Source organism: Equus quagga, chromosome 8 (assembly GCF_021613505.1).
Source record: "Equus quagga isolate Etosha38 chromosome 8, UCLA_HA_Equagga_1.0, whole genome shotgun sequence".
Taxonomy (NCBI): Eukaryota; Metazoa; Chordata; class Mammalia; order Perissodactyla; family Equidae; genus Equus; species Equus quagga.
In genome coordinates this window covers 26,763,359-26,769,090 of record NC_060274.1, presented here as the reverse complement: position 1 = coordinate 26,769,090, position 5,732 = coordinate 26,763,359, and positions in this window count along the sequence as shown.

Here is a 5,732-nt window from a genome sequence, read left to right as displayed (position 1 = left end):
TCCTCCAAATGTTATCATTCTGTTGAAACAGAAGGGAGCGGGGTTCTGAGCCACACGTCTATTTGCCACTGACACCCAAAATCCTCTTGTCACAAGCCGCATAGACTACCCACTCCGTTTTGCTGCAGTGTGATTTGTTAAAATAAATATATAGCTAAAATCACATTTCCAGGCTGAACTATTTGGAAACAAAAAAGAAAACGTCCAGTTTTCCTGTAGCAAATTGTGAGTTAATATAAAAAACCATCTTAAATCTGGTGGAAAATGGTAGGTATCGTGCCTTCCATTGTCTTCATCTCTCCTCTCCTCCTTTGTGTTTTCGATCTGAATGGAGTTGTGCTCTTGTTTAGTTTTATTGATGGGTTGGGAAGCTTAGGTGAGAGGCCAGAAAATTTGAGGAAGGTAGCTGATTACTTTATTCATTTTATTTATTAATATTTTGAGGTGTTGACAATGTTTCCAGGAACCACGTCAGCTGCTGGCGTCTGGTGGTTGATGAAACACAGCCCCTGCCCTCACGAAACCAGCCACTGGGAGGAACCACCATCGGAAGCAATTTGGTTGTGGTCATGGGAGAAGAACCTGTGAACAGCTCAGCCCAGCTGAAACTTCTCTTCCCGTTTATGTCATAAAATGTTAAAATACAACTATTTCTTATGGACAGAGTAAAGGAAGAAGATGTAAAAAAGAAAAAAAAGGTTGAAATCACTTGTCATTATTAGGAATTCATTGGAACCCCATAAATCCAGTCCTGGGTCACTAGTTGAATTTGCTTTAAAGCCTCCTGTTTCGGTTGAGTTTTTCCAATAGAGATTTCTCTTGTCTTTCTTTCCCTTCTCCAGGCGAACAGTATTTCCTCCTTGTCTTTGTTTTCTCTACTTCTCTGACTCTCTCTCCTAGTAGTTTCTATGCTTTTTCTTCCTCTTTGGACAAGCCCAGCTCCCCTGCCCCGCCCCACTCCATGCCACAGCCTTACCATAACCACCAGCCGTTCACTTAAAAGGGGAGGAGAGAGCGTAGAGAGAACCAGAGGGATGGCGGCGTGAGAGGGACGCAGCCCAACGTTGCTGGCTTTGAAGATGGAGAAAGAGTCAAGCGCCAAGGCACGTGGGCCTCTAGAAGCTGGAAAAGGTAAGGAAATGGATTCCATCCTAGAACTTCAAGAAAGGAATCTAGTCCTGCAGACACACTGACTCCAGCCCAGTGAGATTTGTGTCGGACTTCTGCCCTCAGAGCCGATAATAAATTAGCATTGATTAAGCCACCACGTTTGTGGTAATTTGATCCAGCAGAGGTAGAAATTAATATGTGCCCGCTCACTTTGAAAAGTGGAGAAACAGAGCAGCTAGGGGTTATTCCTTGTCAATGATGGGCAGAGCCAGTAGAGAGAAGTGATTTTAAAGTTCACCGAGCACAGGTGTTTGTAACTTACGGCCACAGTACCTTCTAAGAGGGAACAGGTATTGAAAAGGAGCCCAACAGGTTCACCTAGAGATGTGGGCATTGAAGAAAAAGCCATTCCTGGAAACCTATATATATGGTGTGTGTGTGTGTACCATAGGGGAGGAAAAATCATTTCTCCTCTCCTTTATGAGTTTTTCACTGACACCCCCGTAATTAAAGATTAGCAAGAGAAAAACAAACAGAAGTTTATCAACATGCAGACCTCATGTACACTTGCATAATTTGTTGTTATGTGCTGTCAAGTCAACCCCGACTCCTGGCGATCCTGAATGAGCGATGTCCACAATGTCCTGTCCTCAGCAGCCGTCCTCGGCTCCTGTGGACTCAGGCTTATGGCTTCCTTGATGGAGTCTTTCCATCTCCTATTTGGTCTTCCTCTTTATCAGCTGCCTTCTTCTTTTCCCAGCATCATCGTCTTTTCCCAAGAATCCTGAATCCTGCCTTCCCATGATGTGCCCAAAGTAGGACAGCCTCAGTTCTAGCATTTTTTCCTCCAACGATGGTTCAGGGTTATTTGCTCCAGGACCCGCTCGTTCGTCTTTCTGGCATCCCGGCATATCCCTTGAGCTCTTCTTGAATGGAATCCATATTTCAAATGCATCCATTTTTCCCTGTCAGCCTTCAGTGTCCAGCTCTCATACCTGCACACAGTAACTCCCGTGATACCCAGGGAAAAATGAGTAACTCCCAGAGGTGGCTTGTAACTCAGGCTTCTTAATACCATCGCAAGAGGGGAAGGTGGGGGGAGAAGTTGGCCTCTTAGGGGAGAGTAAATGAATTTTAGCAAAGATGAGTGGGCCCTTGGAAGAACAGATGGGAAGTATGGGAGTTTGTGACGAAGACCGTCTGGGTGTGGTGTTGACTTTCAGTCTCCTCTCCCATGCTAAGAATTAATCTTCCCTGGTGATGAACCTCCCAGGGAGGGGATCTGTGAGAATTGAGCTCCTTTTCGAGGATCTGTCTTTAGGCAGATGAGAGGAGTTCAGAGAAAGCCTCTCCCTGTATTGGCTCAAAATAATCGATATGCCGAAGTGGCCTATTTTGGGACGGCATATCTTCAGTGCACACACACGTGTGTAATGCAACTGTATGCTGTTGTGCTGTGATAAATAAAATAAAAATACCATCAACAGCATTACGAATCCTTTTTTCTCTTCATGTATTTTATTAATCAACCAGTTCTAATATTTCCATTGATATCCTGTTGGAGTATCTGAGATTTTTTTTATGCTGTGTAAATGTATTCAGCATTCAAAAGTATAGACATTTTGAATTCCTTTCTTTTCAAGAAGGCGCAGCTGAGAACTAGAAGCATGTAAACAAATTTACCTAAATGGGGGCAGTTCACAGAGGCAGAGACAGGACAGGAACTCGGAGTCCTGGCGCCTGAGACCTTCTTTCTCTGTAATGCTGCACGGCATTCAGTACGTGGAGGTTTCAGAGAGGACGCCTGCTCTGTCCTCTTCCAGCTCTGCTCCCTGCATTCCTGACAATAAAGTAATGGCTTCAAGGTGGAGAAGGCCCTCAGTGACTTTTCTGTTTTATTTATTTATTTTTATTTTTTGAGGAAGATTAGCCCTGAGCTAACATCTGCTGCCAATCCTCCTCTTTTTTGCTGAGGAAGATTGGCCCTGAGCTAAGATCTGTGCCCATCTTCCTCTATATGTGGGATGCCTGCCACAGCATGGCTCGATAACGTGGCCGTAGTGGAGGAAGCAGGGAGAGGAGGTGAGAGGCATGTGGGTGGGAAGCCCTGTTGTGTAGTCCTCGTAGGTTACTGTAAGGACTCCGGCTTTTACTCAGAGTGAGATGACATGCTGTCAGAGAGTTTACTAACCTACAGTTTACAACATAACTTCTGAAGACGTGAGCTGTCCAGTAACAGCAGCCTCTAGCCATGTGTGGTGATTTAAATGGAAATGAATTAAAAATATAATGTACATTTAATTCTTTAGTAATCACCTTTCAAGTGCTGAACAGCCACAACTGGCTGTTGACCATCATACTGCGCAGCATAGACACAGAACATTTCCACTATTGCAGAGAGTTCTTGGATAATGTTATTCCAGATCAATCGTATCATTTATTCATTAATTCTAAAAAAATGTTCACCCCAAAAGAATTGGATAAGCGTTTTGTTAGGGTTTAAGAGACAAAACTATGGAGAAGGAAGAAATGATGCATAAATATAGACACGGAATTATTACAAAAGCTTGTTCAGGTATAGATTTCAAAGCCAAGAGTGGTGAGTTGTCCTGGGAAAAAGGAGTTTCCCTGAAAATGAGTTTGGAAAATGAATAATAAGTCACAATGGGTCAGGTGTCTCAGGTAAATGGATTAGGTGAGCAAACAGTGATAGTTAATAACCACCATGATAAACCTTGTATCTATGATACCTCATTTAACTTTTGCGACATTGGTATTCCATGTTACAGATAAAGGAAACAGAAACTCAGAAGTTAAACAAGTTGCCAAGATCACATAACAACTTATATATGAAAAATTAAGTAAGAATAACTATGGACAGAAAAAACAAATTACTCTTAAAAAAGTGTACTAGTTGAAAAGATGGTTATAGAAGCAGGATTTGAACTCATGGTGTCTAGTTTTAAAGTTTGTGCTTTTATTTAATATTCTTTATTAATTTTCCAATAAAAGGTGTTATACAATGCTAAAGAGAGGAAAAAAATGGGCAGGCATATATAATCAATGTGAACATATTTGCACTCGATTATAGAAAAGCAGCTGACATAACTGCCAAGAGATATGTATAAATCAACAATTAAGACTGAAGCTGTCAACATATGCTTCTCTGAAAGTGATAAAATAGACAAAAATGTAAGTGGAGATGCTGGGAACCTGTCCAATTAAAAGCTTGAGTTATTAGAAAATTATCCAGTTTAACTTATTTATAATACCTAAGCCACCACTTATGAAAGTTTGAGAGACAAGCTAAAGTAGTCCTCAGAGGGAACTTCTTGGTTTTAAATACGTTTTTACTATTAATAAGAAACCAAGAAGTCAATATAAGAAGCTGGAAAAAGTTCAATAGAATATAGAAGTAAGAAAGAAGGAAATGATATAAAAAATAACAATAAAAATTATATAATAAAAATAAAGAGATGAAGAAAATATAGAGAAGCAGCCAGAAATAGAGAAGTGAGACAAAACCCAAAACTAGTCTCTGAAAACGTCTCCGAGACAACCTTGGGGAAGCTGTGGAACAGGAAAGCTGGGTCTCTGGGCTGCATGGTCTTCAGTGGGTCCCCTGCTCTTTCTAGTTCTGCGTTTCCCACTTCTCACCTTTCTTCCTCACCTGCGTTTCTAAACTATGAGAAATCCCCAGTAATTTGTCACTTCTGAAAAATGTTCATAGAAATACAGTTGAGTCCACAGTATTTATTTATTTGGCCCATATATTAAACCTATTTTCCACCTTCCATTTCTCACCCCCCCCCTTTTTTTTTGGTGAATAAGATTGTCCCTGAGCTAACATCTGTGCCCATCTTCCTCTATTTTGTATATGACACACCACCACAGCATGGCTTGATGTACTGTGTGTAGGTCCGCACCCAGGATCTGAACCCATGAACCCTGACACCAAAGTGGAGCATGCAAACCTAACCGCTACACCAGTGGGCTGGCCCCTCATCTCTCCCTTTTTTAACAAACTGCCTGCATCTGTGTTTTAATTTTCTGTTTTTTATGGAGGGCAACTTGCTTGTTACCATGAGACCCTATATTTCTTATATCTTCACCTCTATAAAAATAATATCTAGAGCACTGCGTATAAAACACATTTTTCTTGTCAACATTGTGAACAGAGTCAGATTATAAATCATGATTTTGACAAGAGGGAAAAGAACTCTCAAGCTCCATCACCTTCATTAATGGACATGCACTCAGGCGAGTCAGGCTTGACTAGTTTTATGGCATAGCTTTCCGTTAGATGTGATTTGCAGGCAGGTTCCAACCCTTTTTTGTGAAACTGGTTTTGCATATGACAGCGTCTCCTGACTTGGATCATTCCCAATAGTCTCACAACTAGGATTATTTCATGAAGATGGAAATCATACCCTTATATAATAAGTAATTATTCTCATCTCTTGAGACTAGAAGAAAAAAAAAAAACCCCCAAACTGGAGGTAAATTTAGGCTGAAATATTAATTATGTGTATGTTTTCAGTAGTGACAACAGTTTTCAACCATTTCCCCTATTAATGTGAATAAAGAACTGGACTTCTCTTCAGCTAATTGGGTCCACGGTG